The 25224-nt window shown below is 38.9% G+C and overlaps 1 pseudogene; it reads left to right on the forward strand.

Annotated features, from left to right (window-relative positions):
• Positions 1-14019: 14019 nt before the first annotated feature.
• The window catches only part of LOC149241974 (alanine--glyoxylate aminotransferase 2 homolog 1, mitochondrial-like), a 38376-nt pseudogene continuing 27171 nt past the window's right edge, over positions 14020-25224 (forward strand).

A 25224-nucleotide genomic window follows, 5' to 3' on the forward strand; every position in this document is an offset into this window, starting at 1 on the left:
AGATCGAGAGGAACAAAGATCCACCTACTACACATCCACACGGAAGAGCTACCACGGTCACCTTCCATCTCAAGCGAGCGAGGCACCAGCGAGATCGATGGTTCACCTTTCTCTTGGATGGCTAGATGCACGTGCATGGTATCAGTGGACTACTCTTTTGAGTAGATCTTATTATTTATGTTCTTCCCATGTTTCGGGGACGAAACATGCTTAGGGGGGTGGAATGTTATATACCTAGGGGGGATAATATGGGGTACCAAGGGAGGTACCCAAGGTAATAATGTAATAATGGGATGGGTCATAGTAATAAATAAGGGGGTTAACCCATGTCATGTAAGGGACCACAAGTAGTTAATAATAATGTAATGGGCCCATGGTATTAGTTGATGGTATGAGGAAACCATGGTAATGATGCATGGTATTGTATGTATGAGGCCTATATAGAGGCTAGAGACTCCACATGGAGAGATATGAAGAGAAGAATTATTGTATGAACGAGCATATGGCTTGTGGAGTGTTCTCCTTCCTTAAGGAGTGAATGTATGGTGTTGCCCTACCATAAGGGCTTGATAATAAAGAATCATTTCATATTATTTCTGGGTTTCTTTGCATTATCTTATAATTTTATATCAGATCTATAATATTCTTGGGTTAGATCTACAACAATTGGTATCAGAGTGAAATAATATGAAATGATTCTTTATTGATGAACACCCTTGAGGTAGGGCAACACCATACATTCACTCCTTAAGGAAGGAGAACACTCCACAAGCCATATGCCTGTTCATACAATAATACTTCACTCTTCATCTTCACGTGGAGTCTCTAGCCTCTATATAGGCCTCATACATACAATACCATGGATCATTACCATGGTTTCCTCATACCATCAAACTAATACCATGGGCCCATTACATTATTATTAACTACTTGTGGTCTCTTACATGACATGAGTTAACCACCTTATTTATTACTATGGCCCATCCCATTATTACATTATTACCTTGGGTGCCGCCCTTGACACCCCATATTACCCCCCCTAGGTACATAACATTCCACCCCCCTAAGCATGTTTCGTCCCCGAAACATGGGAAGAACATAATAATAAGATCTACTCAAAAGAGTAGTCCACTGGTACCATGCACGTGCATCTAGCCATCCAAGAGAAAGGTGAACCCTTGATCTCGCTGGTGCCTCGCTCGCTTGAAATGGAAGTTGACCGTGGCAGTTCTTCTGTGTTGATGTGTAGTAGGTGGATCTTCTCTCCTCGCTATCCGTCATGGGACTACTTGGTTTCCATCTTGATGGTTGTCTTGCGGGGTGATGTGGGTGATGATATGTTGAAGTTTTAACCCACGATGTCTTTTTCTTTAATTCACCCTGCTGTGGTGCCTGTTGTGGTGTCTTCTTTTCCAATATGACTTCAACCACTGAGCCCTCCTCTGATGTATCATCACCTGTAACCTTTTCTTCTGCAGCCTCTGTTTGTGTTTGATTGTCGATCATCAAAGGCTCATCATCTGATATGTCAGTCCCTTGAACATCTTCTGCTTCAGCCTCCATGTGCTTTACATGTTTATGGATGGAAATATCCTGTAATGTAATTTTCTTCTTTTTATACCGTAGCTTCAGGAATTTCTTCTGCACATTAATATTGATAGTACCCACGGATTCCATCCAAGGATATCCCAAAACAACATCCATGTTATCCATATCTGAAGCATAAAAATCACCATGAAACACATACTTATCCATAGAAAGCTTCAAATCCTTATAGATTTGAACATCCTTATCATCAACCTGTGTATTTTGAATTTGTTTTGCTGGGACTTGCAACTTTTTTGCCAAATTAACACTGATAAAATTATGTTTACAACTAGGATTGATAGAAACAATGATCTTCTCTTTCTGAATCAATCCATGAACCTGCAATAAGGATATACCAGTAGGAAATAGACCCACATGTTTCTCCTTATCTTGTTTTCTGGCATGAGACCATCTGTCTAAAAGTAATTTTTCAAATTCTTTATCCGACAAGTCGTCGCACTGTTTGATGCCAAGTGATCTCCACCATCTGTCAGTCTCTTCTGTCAAATTAAGCCGTACCATACCTTTCCAACATATCCAATATTTGGACTTTATTCTTTGTATGAATTCTTCAATAGTAGGACCATCATCTTTTCCTGTAAAATATAGATCCTTGCTAGAAGCCATGCAGAGAGTTTTGAAAAAATTCACTTACTTGGCAAAAAGTTGAAATTGTTGTAATTTAGTCAATATTGCTCAGAATTCTTATTATGACCTGTTTTTGGAAATGGAACAACCCTTCTGCATCTGCCCATGTGATAGAAATTTTGATCCAGGCACTAGAATTCCAGATCTGCGCTGCAACTTTCCCGCTATCACCCAAAATTTATGAAAAAAGAGCTAATTTTAAATCAGCGATATCTTCCTCATCCGGACTCCGATTCGCCTGATTTTTTTTTTTGAAACCAGGTGTTTTGTCACAAGGATTCCAGATCTACAATTAGATCTTACAAATCTGGCACCAGGACGTCCATATCTGCGCCGCAAATTCGCTGGCCCTAAAAATTCTCTGCAACCCCACTGATTTTTAGATCAGCGATATCTCCTTCATTCGGACTCCGATTCAACCGATTTTTTTTTTTGAAATCGGCTATTTTTTCACGAGGAATACAGATCTGCAATTAGATTCTGCAGATCTTGCACCAAAATGTACAGATCTGATCTGCAAATTCGCCACCCCAGAAACCCTGCAAAAATGAAAAAAAAAATTCTCCACGGTTTGCCCAAGAAAGAGCTCTGATACCACTTGTTGTATATCTAACCCAGAAACATATGAAAATATAATAAACCCAAGAATAACAATATAGAAATATTTATTGATCAAAACCCTTATAGTAGGGCAACACCATACATTCACTCCTTAAGGAAGGAGAACACTCCACAAGCCATATGCCTGTTCATACAATAATACTTCTCTTCATCTCCCTCCATGTGGAGTCTCTAGCCTCTATATAGGCCTCATACATACAATACCATGCATCATTACCATGGTTTCCTCATACCATCAACTAATACCATGGGCCCATTACATTATTATTAACTACTTGTGGTCCCTTACATGACATGGGTTAACCACCTTATTTATTACTATGGCCCATCCCATTATTACATTATTACCTTGGGTACCACCCTTGGTACCCCATATTATCCCCCCTAGGTATATAACATTGACTTTTGAGTAGATCTTATTATTTATGTTCTTCCCATGTTTCGGGGACGAAACATGCTTAGGGGGGTGGAATGTTATGTACCTAGGGGGTAATATGGGGTACCAAGGGAGGTACCCAAGGTAATAATGTAATAATGGGATGGGCCATAGTAATAAATAAGGTGGTTAACCCATGTCATGTAAGGGACCACAAGTAGTTAATAATAATGTAATGGGCCCATGGTATTAGTTTGATGGTATGAGGAAACCATGGTAATGATCCATGGTATTGTATGTATGAGGCCTATATAGAGGCTAGAGACTCCACATGAAGATGAAGCATAACAAATTGTCCTAAGCTTAAGAATGACAACAATAACAACAGGAAGAGGGAAGAAGCTCACATAACTGAAGAGGTGAAAGAAGAAGGAAAGAAGCAAAAGAAGGAAGATCCTCCAGATCTCTACTATGACTAGGTCAAAATATTTACTTCTAGACTTCTTTCAAAGTTTAGAGTAGATTAGGAGCATGTAGGAATAAATTAAGTTGCATGGCTAGAATCACCCTCTAGAATCTAGCAACATAATGTACACATAGTTCTAGACACTCATGTAGATGTAGCATTTATGATAACAACAAAAATGCATAAGTAGAAATATCTTATAGAATATAGGAGCATGACAAATATAGCTCAAGATATTCATGTAGAAGAAGCATACCTAGTACATGACCAAATATATGATGAAAGAAAATTGATCATGATAAGAATCTTAGAAGACTTACATCGTCAAAAGAAAGGAAACATGTTCAAGGCTAGGGTCTTTAAGATCCTATGATGGAATCTTCAAAAGAAGGTTCATGAACCAAGGCAAATGTCTCATTGGGAATCCCATCCATGGGTTTCAAGAAAAGGATGATATGTAGGCAAGCTAAGTTGAAGCAAAGGGCCACACCAAAGGATGATCAAAGCATAATCAAGATGAGGTATGTATGCATCAAAGTTTAAGTCATGTTATCATTTGTATATTATTGAGTCATGGGTATAGTTCTATAACATGATCAACCATGAAAGAATCTCTTTCACTAAGAACATGCTAGAAGGCATGTATCACAATGCCATGAAGGTCAACAAAAGAATATGCTCACATAAGGAGCATAAGATTGCTGACTAAGAAGCAAGAAGAAATGCTGACAAGTCCAGAAAGCAAGCAATGAAGGAATGCTCTCAGCAGAAGCATTATATGGTTGACCTATCTATCTGAGGAGAAGAAAATGAAGAAAGAGATCAAGCATGTGAAGAACACCATGATCACCAAGGATCACTATCTGACAAAATGCCTCGATAAGACATCTCTTGAAAGAAGGCAGGAAAACTCTGATAAAAGAAGAAAGGACCCTTGACACCTTTGAAGGCCTTGGAGATACAAAAGGTTCAAATAGCTATTTCTACTCTACAGAGATGTCGTGATGAAGAATCCATCCAAAAAAAGAAAAAGAAATGTTGAAGCAATATCAGAATGAAGTCATTATGGGCTACTAGGCCAAAGCATGTAACCTAGCAAGTACTATGAAGCATCCATGAGGAGAGTATTCCGAAGCATGGACAAGATGACAAAGGAGTAGCCAAGATGACAAACTTGTTAGTCACTTTCCACGAAGCAATGACATGACAAACCAAGAAGGGATTGATCGATGGATGGTGCCCTACCAAGAAGAAGTTCGATCGAAGACTTCATGACAAAGGAAGAAGATCTAGTAGCTGAAGGACCCACGAAGAAGAAGCTATTGATGAAGGAAAGAGTCCCCTATTAAGAGGGAGTTCTGACAAGTCCTTGATCAAGACGAAGTTTTTGGATCACCCCTGATTACAAAGGAGTGACAATTGTGTTTTCCATTTCATGGGTCATGCACTAGACCAAGATTAACAACGGTAAGTCTAGATGAAGGCCATGAATGGAAATGTAGACACAAGATAGACACAACATTCTTGTCTTCACTTGGGAAGAAAGAATGGGAGGAATAGGTAATCATCTGGCATCCCATACTCTTTTAGGATGTGTATGGCATCCAAGACAAGAGTAGGGAATAGGACTGGTATTCTTTGAGGGCTGGGAACCCAAGATAAGAATAGTCCTAGAAGGTCATACTCGGATAACACCCGGGTGGGTATGTACCTTGAGAGACAATGATGAAGGTGTCTATAAATCATTGGTCTCACCAACATTGTAACTCATGGTCTCATAAATAGATGGAATTGTTAGTCAAGCCCTTACACTATGAAAATGTTGATGAATATGATGTTATAACAGATGGATTGCAAATCATGTTTCTCTTATGTGAATTCTTCAAGATTGAAAATTTCCAAACACGTTGTAATATTGTATGAATACCTCCCTATTTAAGAGGGAGTGTTGAAGGAAATGCAACTAGGCTAGGTCTTCATAAATGTAATTTTGATATTTGTACTTATTCAAGAAAAGAGAAATTATTTTTGTATTATTTGTCAATGAGTTTCTTTCTCATTGAAAATAGGACAAGCACATTTTGAAGTGCTTCTAGAGAGTTAAAGTCAAAATGTAATTATGATAAGACCCTTTGAGGGCATGTTACATCATGTATGACATCATACAAGGTCAAGGGAACACCTCCAAGCATGGTCAAATCCTCTCCTAGCATCAACGTGGTCTCCAAGCAGCAAAATGATGGGTAAAAATTGAATTATGGTACAAACTGTAAGTCGGCCTAATGGACAGTCTAGTTGGCCTAAAAGAGGAGGGACAAACCTCTATTTATAGAGGCTGTCCACTCCTCATTTGGACACACACTTCACTCTGAAATCCGCAAGCAAGAGAGGGCTAAAAAGGACGAAGACAAGGGCAGAAAAGGGTAACGAGGACAACGAAGATAAGGAGGAAAAACAACGAAGTAAAAGAAGCCATTTCTGGAGCAGACACAGCCACACGTGCGAGAGAATGAAGGATAGTTTGCGGCCCTAACAACAGTAAGATCACAGTTGGATATTTTTGTTTGTTTGGGGCTGAAATTAGGTCCATAATGGCCTACTACTCCAGTGAGGAAGAAGGACATCAAGAAAAGTAATAAAAGAAGGAGACCGAAGTATAAAGGATTGTTTCTAGGGCTAGAAACAATCACACGTGCGAGGTGCAACAAGGGTATGACAACAAGCTAAACAATCTATTGTTTGGGTGAAGAGATCAAGCCTCCAAGGACTCACAAGCCTAGTGAAGGAGTCCATTTCTCTAATGTGAAAAAGACTCTAATTGGAAAACGAAGTGCTGGAAGACAAAGTGCCGGAAGATGTGCCAGAAGTGACAGTGCAGAAAGAAGGATTTGACTTATGCTTGGAGGATATCCTAGTCAAGGGTCTAGGGTTTGGCAGTTGTTCAAATAAGAAGCTTCAATAAGAGAAATCTTACAAAGGGTTTTCCTCTCAAGAGTGGAGAGGGTTTGTCCTTGGTAGAGAGCCAAATTTTGTGTTCTTGTTATTTTGTTTTGGTAGCAGTTTGATGAAGCACACACATATGCATTAATAATAAGAAGAAGAAGTATAAGCTAACTAGAAAAAGTAAAAAGACTTCAAAAGTTGATATCAAGTCACAAAGAATCATCACAACACTACTTTGCCCTAGATTCTATAACAACATTGACCCTAGAAAAGTCCACAAGGGTAAAACTAGTCTTAAGGAGGATTTAGTTGCTTCTAATTCTCAAAGAAATTTACACAACATTTAAATATAAACTCAAAGGTACTTATCTGCCTAGAAATTCACGCCACAGGTTGATTCCTCAGTCCTTAGAATTTGTGTCATACACTGACCGTTCAACGCTCAAATTCATGCCTCTACCCATAATATCGTCCTCAATTTATGAACCTCTGTCAAATTTTATGGCTTCAAAAATTGTGTTACTATCCGAGAAAACTTGGCTCTGAAACCCATGTTGTCAGCACTGCAATCAATACTCTTCCTCAAATTTTTCATAGAATCTTCCTCATTTTTTGCACTGGAGATATGCCTCAAAATACAGTAAAGTTGTTGTTTATCTCCTTATATTTCAAACTATTGAACTTGCTAAACTTTCTTCACAAGTCAACCTAGGAAATTGGGCCAATAAATTCTTCCTCAAACTGCTATAGAAACCTTCATATGTGTGCTTGTGTCTCAACCTTAAATCTCGGGCTTGAGAACGGTCTTGTCCTTACTACCAATCGATTTCTCCTTCAACAACTTAGCTATCTCAGCCTTTCCCTCCTTGTCTTGCTCTTCTCTTCTCCAAAATGCACATGAAGAATAATGAGCTCACTTTGCATTTTTCCCTTTTTTCTCTGTCACGATGATAAGAGAACCCTGACCCTTTGATCTATGGTTGAGATTAGATCTCAGCTCTCATAGATCAATGGTGGAGATCTAATCTTCACTTGACCCCCTTTTTCATGCACACCCTTCATTTAGAGTCTCCTTAGTCACTTTAATGTTGTTTTTGTACCTTGTACTTTTTCGCATAAAGCCAACTTAAAAACATAAAATGACTTTAATAATATAAAGTACATAGTACTAAAGTACCTCATAAAGTGACTTTTAAGCCACATGAATTTAATAACTCATAAAGCCATTTACTAAAAAGGTGTTATCATGTGTTTTCCTAGGAAAAAGGGCCACAACACTAGGAAACACCTCCTTGGTACCTTTTATCAACACTCATTTTTGCCAAGGAATGTAGTTCTCACCACTCATAACTTGTTTATGAAATATACATGCTTGCCCCTTGGCAGTGAATTGGTGAGAATGTTTGGAACTTGCTCCTTAGTGGATATGTACTCAAGCTTCACTGCTCCTCTCTTAACCTAATCCTAAATGAAGTGGTACTTGATCTCTATGTGCTTTAAATGGTCGTGACATACTGGATTCTTTGTGAGTTTATTGCAACTCTGATTATCATAGTATATCGTAGTCGATCTCAGCCTCTGACCAAATAAGACACACAACAACTTATGAAGCCAAATAGCCTCATAATTATCCTAACTAGATGCAATGAACTCAGCCTTTGTGGAGCTTAGTGCCACTGATCTCTATTTCATGTTGAACCACGACACAACTACCAAACCCAACTCGAAACAACATCTGGAACTACTCTTCTGGTCACTAGCACTTCCATCCCAGTCTAAGTTTGTATAACTTGTTAACCTGACTCCATCCCCTGGATATAGTCAAGTCCATAATCCAATGTGCCTTCAAGGTACTGTAACACATTTTTCACAGCCGCCTAGTGCACCCTCTTGGGCTCCATCATAAACCGAATCAATGTGTTGACTGTGAAACGTATATATGGCCTTATGTTGACCAGATACATCAACGAACCAATCAACTGACGATAAGTAGTGGGGTTCACCAACTCGAAATATGAAGCATGCAACTTCTTCCAATTGGTGATCATAAGCATAGCCATATGTCCACAATATTCCATACAAAATATCCTCAGTATGTCTCCTGCATACTTATCCTAGCGCAAAAAGATATGCCCATCCTCCTGCCAAACCTCCAAACCCAAAAAGTAATGCATATGTCCCATATTGGTTATGTCAAACTCTAAAGAAAGGTCCATCTTGTAGTGATAAATGAGTCTATCCTCTCCTTTAATAAATAGATCATCCACATACAGAACCAGGTTGAGGGGATCATTGCCAACCACAATGAAATATAGCTTTGGATCTGAATCACTCCTCTGGAAACCCATCTACTACAAGTAAGCATCGATTCTCTCGTACCATGCTCTTGGTGCTTGCTTCAATCCATATAAGTTTTTATTAATCCTACACACATGAGACTTTCTCCCATGCACCTCAAAGCCATGTGGTTGCTTAATGTACACACCCTCTTGATGAACCCATTGAGAAAGGCAGTCTTCACATCCATCTGGTGGATCTTCCACCCCATCTCAACTGTTATGGATATCAATGTTCTAATATAGGTAAAATGAGCAATTGGTGTAAAGGTATCCTCATAGCCAACTTCCTCTACCTATGAGAACCCTCGAGCCAAAAATCTTGTTTTGAACTTCTCCATGTTGCCATCCGTAGCATGTTTGATCTTGAAGAGCCACCTGGAAGTCATCACTGACTTCCCCTCGGGTCTCAACACTATCTCTACACATCATTATTCACGATGGAAGCATACTCTACCATGGAATCCATCCGGATTTGCTAATGTGTGGCCTCCTTGAAGCTAGTTGGCTCAGTTTCCACAATATCTGCCGCATAGCCAACCAACATCTTTGGTGGTCTGCTCTCCCTCACTGACCACTTGGGTTTCCTTACTAACTCATGTGCTTTTTGCAGGCTCTCACAAAGGAATCACAGCTTCCTCTTCCTTGAAGTAGCCTCCAAAATTAGTGTGGGAAAATCCTCCCTTGAAGCCTCTCCTCCTAATTAGGATGCCCCTCCCATGGTCTTTGGTGAACCTGCACTCTAAGATCTTGTGCCATGTGATCTTGAACTCTATGATCATGTCACCCTAGAAGCCAGTGATCCTCCTAACATTGGTGAACCACCTATAGTGAAACCTGTGGTGTGGCCTCCTGCTGAGGTCCTGCTACTCTAATCGATCATCCTCTTGAGACCTCCTCAAGGCCCTCTCCTCAAATTTCACATCCATCCTCATGACAACTTTCCTCTATGCAGGAATGTATATGTGGTACGCCTTGGAAGTCTCATTGTAACCCACAAGAATACCCTTCTTTGCGGTGGGTTCCAACTTTGTCATCTTCTCCTCAGGGATGTGTGAATATGTATGGCACCCAAAAATCCTAATGTGCCCAGCCTCATGCTTCTTCCTAGAAACAACCTCATGAAGAGTCTTACTCCCCAAGACTTTGTGTGGAATCTTATTATGCAAATGCACTGCAATGTTACACACATTGTCCCATAAAAAGAAATGTAGCCTTTGATCATGCAAGATAGCTCTCATTGCTTCCACTGTGGCCCTATTCTTCCTCTCTGCCGCCCCATTTAGCTGGAGGTTATAAGGCACTATGTACTCCCTCTTGATGCATACACTCCTACATAACTCCATCTCCTTGGAGGTCTACTCGCCTCCATTATTTTCCCTCAAGACCCTGATCTTTTTCCTCGCTTGGTTCTCCACAAGACCCTTAAACTCTTGGAACCTCTTGAAGACCTGATCCTTGGTCTTCATAAAGAAAATCTAGGTCTTCCTAGAGTAGTCATCAATGAAAGTAACATAGTACTCAAATCCTCTTAATTATGCATGAGACATAGGACCACACACATTAGAGTGTATCAAATCCAGGATACTCGCTACCTTGTTATCAATGTTAGGGAAATGTGTCGTAGTGTAGTTTCCCAAAGCACACCCCTTGCACATATGATTTAGTGTTGAATTCAGGTAAACTTGTAACCATCTCTCTCAACATTCTAAATGCTCCATGGTGCAAGTGGGCCATCCTCCTATGCCATATCTGACACAACTCTCTACTGCTAGTTTGTGCCACTAAGAACAATGTAAACTTTGAAACGAAAACTGATACGATTACCCGTTTTTTTGAGGTAATGTAAAAAAACCCGATTTTGAAAAGTGTTGATTCAGGACACATTTTTCTTAGCATATTTTTGACATTTTAAAATTTCTTGTGTATCAAGTATAAACATTTTTTTAAAATCTTAGTTATTTTCATTCTGATTTTGAAACGTGTTGATGCAACATCAACCCCTTTTTTTAGAGGGCTTATTTTTTACACTTTAAATTTTCTAATGTATTAAGTGTGGATATTTTTTTAAAATGTTGGTGATTTTCATGCGGATTTTGAAAAACATCAACATTTTTTTAAAGACATTTTTGACACTTTAAAATTTCTTATGTCCTAAGTATGCACAATTGTTTTTTAAATGTTGATTATTTAACAATTTTTCAAGTTGTCTTATTTCTCTTCTTGTTTTTCGTCCTAGGATGTTAGTTTTTTAAGGGTTTTCCAAACATGTGTTTTTTTTGTTTTTCTTTGCAATGTTTTTTTATAATGAATTTTTCAATTTTTTTTGAAAAAAAGAAAATTATATCGTAAAAGATAACAAATTAAATATATATATATATATATATATATATATATATATATATATATATATATATATATATATATATATATATATATATAAACAAACATAATTTTAAAAAAATAAAATTTGAAGATTAACAAAAAAAAAACTAAAAAATAGAAACAATTTTAAATAATTAAAAAAATTTAAAATTAAATTAAAAACATTAAAAAAAAACAATTTAATTTTTTTTTATAAAAAAAAACATAATTAAATAAAAAATTAAAAACATAAAAGATCGGAAAAAATATGGAGGCCTAGGGCCGTCGAGCCATTGGGCTAGTCGACCGTGGAGCTGCGAGGGGCCAAAGGCTCTCGACTACTGGGTTGGTCAATCGTGGAGTTGCGCAAGGCCCCCGACTACTAGGTTGGCTGGCCATGGAGCTGTGCGTAGCCTCCATGACGAGCCAACCCAGTGATCGGGCGACCTTGGACCTTACCTGGCCGATTTCGAGAATCAGCCAAACAAGGCCCAAGGTCTCCTGACCGATGGGCTGATCGATCATGGTGCTCGTGAAGCCTCCAAAGCTGGCTGGCCTAGCGGTCGCGCAACCTTAGGTGTCAAGCCCATGAGTCAGAGGTTGATGTGTGACGGAGTGGGGCGACACACCCTCGGTTAATTGCGACGAGCTGGCGTGCGACGAGTCAGTGGGTGGTGAGCCGGTGCGACGAGTCGATTGCGATGTTAGTTGCGACAAGTTGGGTGGTCGGTTAAAGGTGCCTAGGACACGAGTTGCGATGAGCCAACGAAGAGTCGGAAAAATGAAGAAGACAAAATTTGTTTAAGTATGAAGACTTTGCGCTGGTAAGCTTATATGGTGTGAAGTTGGGCAAGTGGACCCGGCGGGGTGACGACATGGGCAAGCCGACGTGAAGTGGGGGCATGGTTGGCTGAATTTAGAGGTCGGCCTGGGCAGGCCAACGCACGTTATATCCTTGGAATGACGTATAAGTAGAGGATGCATTAAAGAGGAGAAGGCATCAATTCAAGTTGACAACATCTAAGTGCGAGTTCAAGGAAGAGGTGGACGAGCCAAAGGGTGGACGGACAGAGTAAAGGAAAGGTGTAGGTGACTCTAGACCGAAGCACCAAGCCGAGGAAGACAAAACACAGAGTTTCGGGTTCACAGGACGCAGGACGGTGCACATCTACCCAATGGGAAAACCAGGTAGGGCGTCGTTGCATAAGGTGGGCACGTCTGCCCGACGGAAGACCCGCGGAGGGCATCGCTGCACGATAGGGGCACGTCTGCTCGACGGGAGACCCGTGGAGGGCATCGCTGCATGATAGGGGCACGTCTGCCTGAAATGATGAGTTACAACAGTTGCTGTGGTTGGGTTGCGAGTAGGCCATTTGGAGGTGCGGGTGAAGTGCCGAGGAGTTGGGTTGAGCTGTGGATAGGCGCCAGAAGGGCGACATGCCAAAAGTAGAAGCTGAACAAAGAGTCGAACGAGTGGAATTTCAGGTAACTAGTTTGTGCAACGAACAGTGCGCAACGTGGCCCGGGGTGGGCGCCTCTACCCGATGAGTTGGGCAACCTGACCCGATAGGGGTGGGTGCTCCTGAACGATGGTTTGGGCACTGCTGAACGGTGCAGGCCGAATTGTGAAGTTTGACAAAATTGTTGAAAGGAAGTTTGGGGTTCCTTCACAAAGGCTGTAAATGTATGTTTATTTATAAAATATTATTATTATCATTGTTTGGCAGACTCTTATCAAGGAGTTTCCCCTCCCATTAAAGATTGTATCCGCTGGGCATATGTTATAAATGATAATGATGATGAAAGAAGTTTAAATGAATTTTCCATTGTGTTATGAATGTTAAATGCTTAGAAAGTGAAAAATAAACTATGGAATGCTATGCGTAGTCCACACTTGAAAGTATTGTTGAAAAGAAATCGGGTGGTCGTGCCGCACCTGCCTATGAGCGGTTTAAAGACTAGCGCCAAGATAGGGGCATGACAGTTGGTATCAGAACCTTGATCTTCCATAGGGCTTTGCTGGATATTTGAAAAAAAGTTGATCCCACTATCACTTCGTGATAGTTGGTATCAGAGGTCTTGATTTTTCCGCGGGGCTTTGGTGATTCAGTTGAAGTTTTGGTTTTGAAGGTTGATGACCATTGAAGGTAAAGCAGGTGTTGAAGACTTGCTGAACGGATGAAGATGGTTGAAAGAGTACTTCAAAAACTTGAAGACATGACTGATTATTGGAAAGACGAAACGTAGAGACGCTATGAAGCTCTTGTACAAGAGTGGGAACTCTTGCTACATATGGGAAGCAGGATAGCAGACATGCGAGAGGACTTGAATAATCTTCATGGGAAGACTGATGAACTCAAGGAACTTGATGAGGAGATATGACAGGGTGATCATAGACTCCAAGAACTCATGGATGAACGAGTTCGACTAAGGGAGAAGAGCACCATGGCGCAGGCTAAAGTCAAGGAAATTGAGGATGATATTAAGAAGGACTTTCTTGCTAGAAAGTCGTTGTGATAGAGCAAGATGAGCTCGATTACATTGGCAGACTTGGGGACTATCACCAAAACATGTAGCTATGGCATCTACGTCAGTTTATTCTCTTTTTTTAGTGAAGTGCCCAAAATCGTAGAATACTTACTCACTTTCTAGATGTTCGAAAGATTGGTTCACTTCGAATGGAAGGAGTCAATGTGTGCTTGATTGGTACACTTAAGCAGGATGCAATGGAGGACAAGCTTGAAGGAACTCAAGCTGAACCAGGATCGAATTGCTTAGATGAGCCAAGTAAGGAGTTGAAGTACCTTAAGAAGGAAGTCAAGTCGAAGCATAGGTCAGTAGACCCTTCTGAGGTCAGATTTTTGAACAAGGTTGCTAAGGTAAGATGCAAGATCAAGTCGAGAGAGGATGGAGATGCCTTGAAGCTGAGTTTTGTGCAAGTGACCGTACATGGCAAAAGGTTTGCATATTTGGTGGACATGAGGGCTACTCATAGCTTCCTTAGTAAGAAAGCAACAAAGTCTTTTGGGAAGAAAGTTGATGTGGGAAGAGAGTGGAGTGCTTTCAAGTAGGGAACTCTACCATGAAAGTTGTGACAAGTGTATTGGAGAACACTCAGGTGAGAGTGGGATCTTGGTTTTGGAAGTTGGACTTGAGGATCGTTGACTTGGATGATCATACTATGGTGCTGGGGCAAGACTTTTTGAAGGTTTCACAAGCCATAACAATGGTGGACTGGGACATTCTCTTGATTACAGCTGAAGGAAGAACCATGTTGGTTCCGATGAATAGGAGGAGTTTCTTGGGATATAGACCAAGAATGGCTTCTATGACTTTGTATCCAAAAGATCTGAATGTGAAGCATGAACATGTGGAGCAAAGAGGACTTGGATGTATGACTCAAACAATGAAGGAAGGGAAGTTAGTTGACTTCGTTGCAAGAGCTAGAAGAAAATATGGAGGTAGAAAATCAATTTCACACATCTTGAGACACTTGACAGGAGCATCTTCTACGGAGGATCTTCACCATGGAGTTGCAGATGAAGGAAGTTCGAATACTTCTTCGATGGCAGTGGTTGGGGAATATTACACAGGTAGAGATCCGGCTGGCATAGTGGAGTTTTGCAGGTATGCCATGGGCATATATGACTTTCAGTTGATGAAAGACAAGCTTGATAAGCTTGGTTGTACACATGAGGAGGTTGAGGTTGTGCACAAGTACTTGAGGACGCAACATCAATTAGATACATGGGTGGATGAGAGTCAGGGAGGGAACTTCCTGGCCCTCCTTTCTCGATAAACAACCTTGGAGATGGGTTGGTGTAGTGGCCTTGACATTTAGAAGGGCTGCACCACCTTTACAAGGGGCCTTGGGGATAAGGCTTCTTTATTTGACAGGTTGATGATGCTTGGATGTATGCAACTGCATAGAAGCACATTGGCATTAGCATCATGGGCAGCATGTTGCAGATGATATGGGCATACCATGGACCTGAGCATGGCTTATTTTGGATGGATTCTTGATCGAGTTGAGATTGTGACATGATGTTTAGAAACAACCAATGGTGGCATGGGGAAGGTACATTCTCATGGGTTGAGCACTATGGTTGGATTAGCTACCCAACTAGTTCGATGACATGGGGGCATGCAGTGCACCGAGTTTGTGTCAAATAGATGTCTTGGTTTCGACCGAGATGTTGGATGGAGTATTAAGCAGAGATTCCAATCATGAACGATACATGATGGAGACAGTTGTGATATATATGTTGTAGGGATGTTTGCAATATATGGATTGACCGAAGTCATGGATTAAGGAGACTTCCTATTTATGAGGGCATAGACTGATGGTTTATGTGACATTGGAGCGGAGGTAGGTAGCATGAGCATCTTTGGGTGTTGGAGCTAGTAGCACTTTGCGATGATGGTTGGTGGAGAGAGTTGTCGAGGATGACAACCATTTAGAGTGGGGGAGTATGTCAAGCCCACGAGTCAGTGGTTGATGTGCGATAGAGTGGGGTGACACGCCCTCGATTAAATGTGATGAGTCGGTGGGTGGGCAAGTTGGTGAGCGGGTGAGTTGGTTGCGACGATGGGACAAGTTGGTGTGTGACGAGTTGGGCGGTCGGTTAAAGGCACCCAGGACACGAGTTGCGACAAGCCAACGAAGAGTCGAAAAACCAAAGAAGACAAAATTTGGCTAAGTATGGAGATTTTGTGATGGTAAGCTTATACGATGCAAAGTTGGGCAAGTGGACCCGACGGGGTGATGACATGGGCGAGCCGACGTGAAGTGGGGGCATGGATGGCTGAATTGAGAGGTCGGCCTGGGCAAGCCAACCCACGTTATATCCTTGGAAGGGCGTATAAGTAGAGGATGCGTTGAAGAGGAGAAGGCATCAATTCAAGTTCACAACATCTAAGTGCGAGTTCAAGGAAGAGGTGGATGAGCCAAAGGGTGGACGTACAGAGTAAAGGCAAAGTGCAGGCGGCTCTAAACTGAAGCACTGAGCCGAGGAAGACAGAACGATGAGTTTCGGGTTTGCAGGCTGTAGGGTGGGGCACGTTTGCCCGATGTGTGAACCGAGTAGGGCATCTTTGCATGAGGTGGGCACGTCTGCTCGGCGGGCAACCCATGGAGGGCGTCGCTACACGACAGGGGCACGTCTACCTGAAACAACGAGTTATGATAGTTGCTGCAGTTGGGCTACAGGTAGGCTGTTCAGAGGTGCGGGTGAAGTGACGAGGAGTTGGGTTAAGCTACGGATAGGGGCCAAAAGGGTGACACGCTGAAATCAGAAGCCAAACGAAGAGTTGAGCGAGTGGAATTGCAGGTAACCAGTTTGTGCGATGAATAGTGTGGAGGGCGGCCCAGGGAGGGCGACAGTTCGGGCACTGTTGAACGATGCAGGCCAAATTGTGAAGTTTGACAGAATTGTTGAAACGAAGTTTGGGGTTCCTTCACAAAGGTTGTAAATGTAGGTTTGTTTATAAAAGATTATTATTATCATTGTTGGGCAGACTTTTGTTAGGGAGTTTCCCCTCCCATTAAAGATTGTATCCGTTGTGCATATGTTATAAATGATAATGATGATGAAATAAGTTTAAATGAATGTTTCCGCCATGTTATGAATGTTAAATGCTTAGAAAGTGAAAAATAAATTAAGTATGGAATGCTATGCGTAGTCCACACTTGAAAGTATTGTTGAAAGGAAATCGGGTGGTCATGCCACACTTGCCTACGAGCAGTTGAAAGACTAGTGCCAAGATAGGGGTGTGACATTAGGCCTGCTTGGCCGATTTTGAGAATGAGCCAGGTAGGCCCAGGGCCACTCGATCATTGAGCTTGGCACGACGATTTCAAGAATCAGCCTTGCCAAGCTTTGGGTAGGCAGATCTCCAAATTTTTCATTTTTTATTTTTTTAAAAGTTTTATTTTTTGTTAATTATGTTTTTTTAACGTTTTTTTTTTTATTATGTTTTTTTAATTATTTTGTCTTTTGTGTTTTTTGGTTTGATTACAATATTTGTGTTTTTTTAAAATTCAATTTTAGTGTTATTTTTTTTAAGAAAAGTCTTTCAGTAGAAATGACATAAGAGAATTTTGTTGGCCGAAATGTTTCGAACCAACGAGTGTGGTTTATCAGGATCAGATGAAGAGGCAAACCATGACAAGGGCTTAAATAGAGAGCAATGTAGAGACCATAATTTCAAGTAACGACTATATTTCAACAATAATATTTAAATTATGATATTAATTTATTCATATATTAAAAACAAATATTATTAAGTAACGATTATATTAAATTTTCAAAATTGTTTTTACTTTTTTATTTTATTTTTTTCGTTAATTTTCTAATTATTATTTTTTAAATTAAGTTTGTTTTTATTTTATTTATTTTATTTTTTTTTATAGTTTTTTTAAATTTTTGTTGTTGTTTTATTTTATTATGTTAATTTTGTTTTTTTGGGTACATTTTTTATATTTGATTTATTTTTTATCTTTTTTATATATGTTTTTATATTTTTGTTTTTTTGGCCATGTTTTTTAATTTTTTTGTTCCAATATATATTATTATTTACGTGCAATTATTTTTTAAAATCTTTAACGTTATTATTTTTATTTTTCTTATTGTTTTATTTTTTGTCATTTATTTATTTATTTTTTAATGTTTTAATATATATTTTTATTTACTTATTATTAATTTTTTGTGCTTTTTTTTCAATGTTTTAGTTTTTGTTTTCTTTTGTATTTTTCATTTTTATTTATTTATTATTTTGTTTTATTTTACTTTTCCTACAGGGTCTGTGTTGATACACGACTAGCAACCCGATCTTATTACATGTCAATTTGATTGTTGATTTTAAAGTTTTTGTTATAAAAGATCGAGTCTGTCCTCACAATGCTTCAATTTCATGGTTGATATTTAAGTTTTCATTACAGTGGGTCGAGTTTGCCTACACTTGTGTCAATTTGATGGTTGACTTTTAATTTTTTTTTTGCGATGTGCCAAGTTGTCTAAGACTAAGATTTTAAAGTTGTCGTATTTTTAGCATTTAGAAAAAAAAATACTCTTGGTAAAATGACTCTTTCATTCTAGTGTTCCTTTTTAAGTTTTTTTTTAGTCATAATTTTTTTTCATAATGTCATGGTTGAAAAATTGTCAAAATTTCATGGTTTTTTAGCATATCAATATTCCAGCATTAACATTTTTTGTTTTTAGGTTGTTTTTTTAATGTTTTTTTGGGCTTTTTTTGCTAGAGTTCTCGTTTCAAAGTCTACATTGTTTAAAGCTTTGGTAAGCTAAAAAATAAACTTGTAGAGTCTCACATTGTGGACTCCAATCACTCTAATAAACGCTATGCTAAATCCCCTAAGATATATAAGCACATTTCAACCTTGGAACACCACTACATATCCCATGTCCTCAATATTGGAGACTGGAATCGAGTTCTTCCTCAGCCCTGGAACATATAGGACGTTTGTCACTTTCAAAGGAGGTAATGATTCCATGATTCAATGTGAAAGGATATTGTTCCCACTCTTGGTTCTCTGACCTTGGAGTTATCTCCAAGCACCACCTCCAAGCCTACATCATCCTTAGTAAGACTTGTAAAGTGCTCCTTCAATCCAATCATATGGTAGGAAGCTCCATTGTCTACAAACCAAACACTAGAAGATGTGACAGTAGTGGCAAGACTCACCACTAAAGCAAACGTAATGTCAAACTTGGTGGAAAACTCATCCACCTCTGCCAATGTTGCAACGCGCTTCATCTTCCCTTTCTTGTTGGGACACTGAAAGACATAGTGACCCATATTATTACAAGCAAAGCATCTCACTTTGCTCATGTCATCATCTTTTTCCTTCTTCTTCCCATTCTACTACTTGACCCCACTAAAAGACCCCTTCTTGTCCTTCTTCTTACCCTTAGTTACAAGGGTGGCATTCTCCTCCTCATATACCCCACCACGTTGGCTACCACTCTTGGCACTCCTAGTATCCTCCTAGACGAAATCATCCCACATCCTCCTCTAATTAAGAAAATTCTCTCTAGCAACATTGCCATCTATGAATCCATCCCATTTATTGGGAAAACCATCTAATATTGTCCTAACCTATTGGTCCTCGTGATAATCTCTCCATCTACATCTAACTCATCTCTCACTTGTGTGATCTTGGTGAGGTATAAGGTCACCATGTTAGTCTTGGTCATCTTGGTGCTTCTTAACTTCTAATGCAACACCATCTTCATATTCGGATTGATTCTTTAATGAAGTTTTACTAGGGAATCCCACATCTCATGGAAAAAATTCTCCCCTATCACATGAGGGAATAAGTGGCCTTTAATAGCACCGAGAATGATTCTCCTTGCCTTCACATTCTGCTTGTTGAAGTCTATCAACTGAACTAGATTAGTGGGAGGTTGTACTCTACTCTCTACAATATCCCACACCTCAACCTCCTCAAGTAGAAACATCATTCTCTCCGTCCATGGACCAAACTTTACAGCCCCACTCGACATATTCTCCACCCTCAAACCAATATCCAATTGACCTCCACAACCAACACAATTTCTCAATCACTGAAGATTGTCAAGCTCCTCCCTTTCAACCACATATCTTTGGTATATAGGAAAGTGTTATGCTTTTTGTAGGTTCATTGATCATCATCTAAAGGTTTAACTTGCTACTTTGATACCATGTAAAAAATTTAAGTTTTTCTGTATCCCTCCCCAGTTTCAATTTATTTGCTTATGGTTTAATACCCACAACCCCACATCATCATGTTGATATATTACATACACAAAATTTCTTCAATGCGAATGTGATGGGGGCGATGAATAAATTAAAATCTTTTTACTTCCCCCTTCCTTTGTACATCTTGCCACCCTTCTCTCTCTTTGTTTTTAAATTTCTCTCTTTAGTCCAAGGTTTCCATTAACCCCTTCCCAATCCTTTCATGCAAACTTTGCAATCCATTCAATCCCCATGTTTCCCTCTTCCTTTTGATATCTGATATCCTTCCCATTAAACTTGTCAAGATTATCTCAAATCCTTTTATAATGTTTTTCCTTTTACCTCTCAGTGAATTATCAATCTTGATGTTAATCGACTGCTCCCCTACCCTACTAAATTATTTATTCCTTGCCATATCGACTCTATCATTAATATCAACTCTACCCCTTTGAATCATAACCTTACCAATATTGATAATAATCTAACACCTTTGAATAATAATAATAATAATAAGTGACCATCAAATTCCAATGATCATATTAAATTTATGGTTAAATAATACAAATCTGTTACCATTTATCTCTCCCTCTAATCCCAAATTTATCTAGTATATTTCAATGTTCCACCAAGACTCCAGTGCGGGGAGACGTTGAGGTATATATATATATATATATATATATATATATAATTCAGGTTCATATTCGTGGGCAAAGGAGTAGCGTGCAGGTTGCGCTCTGGAGCAACTGCTCGTGCAGGGTGACTCTAGAGCAAATGGCATCCACTCTAGAGTCTCGACAGACCGGTCTCGGTGGCAGCAAGAGGATGGCTAGGCGGCAGCTCAGCTCAGCATATTCAGCATTCCGTTGAAATGAAAATGACTCATGAGTGTTCCATTTAAGCTTTAACTTTCATTTTATTTAACGTAGGTTTTAATTATTTAATATTTTTCTGTTCTATTTAGTTTTAATTTAATTTCTTTTTAATTGTTTTGATTTTTTATTTTAATTTGGGTCTTATTAGACAAATTTAAAGGGGGACGCCCAGAAGCACCCTTTTTGAAGGGGGCGCCTAGACACACCCTTTTTGGGGAGTCTAGACTCCCACACTGAAGGGGGACGCCCAAACACACCCTTTTTGGGGAGTCTAGATTCCCACACTGGGGAAACACACCCCCTTGCGTCTCCCCAAAATTGTTGTTCTAAAATCGAATAGAGACGATGCCTCCATTGTCATAGACATGACAACCTATGAATCTAAACTTGTTAGCCTCCTTTCACCATCCTCTTATAAAACCCTCTCCAAAACCCCATTACCTTTATCACCTCCATGGTTACTAAAACCATTAAATCCACTCCATTAGCCATTCATTCCAAAATCGCCTTGTCCCCCACAATCCCTAAACACCCATAATATATGGGTAGCCTTAAATACAAAATAAGAATATCCCTCTTTAGCCCATAGTTAGTACTATTGGAGCCCCCACCCACATTCTTTCAAAGTTCCTTGCTGACAAACTCCATCCCTTTGTTGGTTGTATCCCTTCCTTTATTAAGGATTCCACTAATTTCATTTAAAAATCTATACTTCTTCATCTTGATGATATGACCTCATGGTTAGTTTTTATGTGGTATCTTTATTTACCAAATTTTATGTCCTTAAGGCTCTTAACGTTATTTTTTATCTTGTGGATCAAGAAACCATTAACATCATCAACCATTGCCTTTCCTCCAATTTTCTATCTTTCAAAGGAATATGCTACGAACAAACTAGAGGAACTATCATGAGGTCCTCTCTTTCCCGAGTGTGGTCCAACCTCTTTATGGTTTGATGGTGAGAAACAAGTTTGTACTATGAAATGAAATGTATTTTAGTTTCGCAAATTTATTTTAAACTACTATAAATTGTCAAAGGCATAAATCTAATTTAAACTCTTGCCATGTTAGTTATCAGGTATACATGAGGCCATTGCGCATTTCAATCTATTTTTATTTAAAAAGTGAAAACTATCTATTATTCTATATGCAAGGTCATGAGTAGAGCCTTCAATGACCTACATTAAAACCTCAAGTCATCTATTATCTGTTTTTGGACTTATCATATCAATTTGCTTTTATTTTTAAAACTCAATCCTAAATAGTCCATTTTCAAATTGAAAATATTGTATTTGTTCCTTATTGTAATGAAACATCTAAGAGTATACCTAATGACTTGCCTATCCAAGTGTCATAGTTAAGTTTGAATTTTTATGTAGACATAGACATGACCTTGGTCACAAGGTACCCATCAACTAGTTTGAAAAAGACAATGAAAACCAATGATGCCAATACTTGCAATGCTCGGCTCTATTGTGGTTTAAACCACTCACTATTTGGAACTTATCCGACACTTAGTTTTTGTTGCCTGGGCCAAACCAGAGGCTATAATATTTAGTTCAGAAGGAATACTAGCCTATTCATTAGGCTTTCAAAATGAAATGCCAAAAATCCATATGCTATACATCATTATTGTCACCATCACTACCAAAATTTAAAAAGTAACCGATGTGAATTTGGCAGAGATATTGCATTACCCCAAAAATTAACCGATGTGAATACAAGGATCTTGCATTACCTCTTTCTGCTTTCATATGTAAAACCCAAAAATTATATGCTATACATCATTAGAACTATTATATTAGTGCTCTCATATGTAAAACCAAATAACTATACGCTATACATCGCTATAATTATTCTGTTACTGCTCTCATATGTAAAACCGAAAGAATATATGATATACACCATTCTAATTATTCTATTACTGCCAAAATTTAAGAGGTAAACATGTGTATAATTATTCGGTTACCGCCAAAATTTAGGAGGCAAAGATGTGAATACTAGGATCTGGGATCTGGAATGGCTTCCTGATGTCTTCAGCGATTCAAGATGTGCGATGCATTTCTCCTGCGATAATGTGTCCTGCTTCAAACCAGACTGCATCTCGGAATTTCAACCTCTCGCCATTTTGCCTCCAGCATTTGTGAATACTAGGATCTGGAATTGCCGTTTGCCAAACCCAAGTGACGGAGCGACAATGCCTTCATTTCTGCCTCAGACGTTTCAACCATTTTCTTCACATCTCTGATGACCTCAGCCACCATATCCCTGGTTTCCTTCATAATTATTTCGTAGACAAGCCTGTCTTCCGAATTGTTATTTGGTATTGCCGTCTACGAAACTGGGGGTTTGACAGGCATGCGATTCGAAAACGGGGCCTTCTCGGTACTGGGGACCTTCGGTTCCTTATCAGTGATAGTGCCTCCATCGCTCTCGACTTCTTCCTCCTCTTCCTCGTCTTCCTCCTCACGGTCTCCAGGCGAGGTCTAGTCTTCTCCAGCAGAAGGCCAGTGCATAGCATCCCCAACTGCCTCGGTGTGATGTACAACCATCTGATCTTCGTCGTGCTGCTGGCCCCATGCCTGTTTCCACAGCTTATACAATTCCTTCTCGTGCAAGCTCTTGTAAACAAAAGCATCTTCTTTGATATTCCCCTGAGCCATCTTGTTCTTTATGGATTCGTACCTCCTTTTCATACTCCTCACCTTTTCATACAGCTGGGTGTTACTTGCCTTGTGGGCCAATGAATCATTAATCTTTGCAAGAAACTGCGGCCTGTTCTTGGAATACTCCAGACCCTCCTTTGCACTCTACAGGTAGCAATGCATGATGTCGCTCCACTCGTTGTCAGTCCACAAACGCGCCGTTTTCTTCGAGGATTTCTAATGCGAGTACTTTGCAGGAGTTACCAGGGGGACAGGGGCCGGGGATTCTATCTGCTGCTTATGTGAATCATAAAATCCAAAGTTCAAATCTTTGTTTGTAAAATTTAAACTTTAAGCAGTTAACTTCTTGCCTGACTTCCAACAATTTAAAACACACTCTAAATCTAATTATATTATATTATTCTAAAATATTAATTTATTTTTTAATATATTTAACATATATAAATAAAACTATAGTAATAATATAATAAAAACAAATTGAAATATATATTAATTTAAACTTAATTAAATTTACATATATAAATATTAAAAATAATCGTAAATGACAAACTATTAATCATTTGATTGATCAATATCTTTTCAATCAACATAATGAAAATACAGAAAATAACAGAATACAAAAATTATTATTATAATATCTCAATCATATATATATTTCATTTTTCAAGATTACATAAAATATTTACAATAACTGTAACTAAATTTGAATTCATCATTTGATTGGACGATATCTTTTCAAACAACATAATGAAGATATAGAAAGTGACAAAATACAAAAATTATCATTAAATACCACAATCATATATATATTTCATTTCTCAAGGTTACATAAAATACATATATTTCATTTCTCAAGGTTCCATAAAATATTTACAATAATTGTAATTTAATTTCAATTCACAACATTTCACACCTTGAAACTTGACTAAAAAATTATAGATAATCTCTATTAAATTGTCGGTATAAAGATTTTATTTTATTATTTTAATATAGATTTATTTTAAATATTAAGTTATTAAAATATTAAGAAAATTTTAAATATCATTTTTTGGATTCAACTGTGCTAAGTAAGTCATTCATCTATGACCATTTCCATGAGAGGTAGTCATAACAGAGTAATTTCTCATGATTTTTGAATTGTCCACTTAGCACTCATTGTATCAGGTGATGCTCACAGGGGTGAAGAAGTGGGATTGAAACTAGTGAAATAAATCACGTAGCGTCAATCATCACTTTCGGGGCTTGCACCCGGTAACCAGGACTTCCTGGGAGGTCACCCATCCCAGATCGCCTCTGGCTCAAGCACGCTTAACTGTGGAGTTTTCCCCACAATCAAGCCCACTTAACTTGCTACCCCATTTGCAAAACCTTAGCAAGTATTGTGCCTCATGAACCATTCAAGTAGAGTTCCCTTCACTCTTTTGAATTAAGTATTGGGGGTTTTTGCAGTGCATTATATTAGATATCATTTTTTGGGATTCAACTACGTTAAGTAAGTCATTCATCTATGACCATTTCCATGAGAGGTAGTCATAACTGACTAATTTCTCATGATTTTTGAATAGTCCACTTAGCACTCATTGCATCGGGTGATGCTCACAGCGGTGAA

The sequence above is a fragment of the Pinus tabuliformis genome, chromosome 8 (assembly GCF_031772625.1).
Source record: "Pinus tabuliformis cultivar Carrire ecotype Pingquan chromosome 8, CPIR1, whole genome shotgun sequence".
NCBI lineage: Eukaryota > Viridiplantae > Streptophyta > Pinopsida > Pinales > Pinaceae > Pinus > Pinus tabuliformis.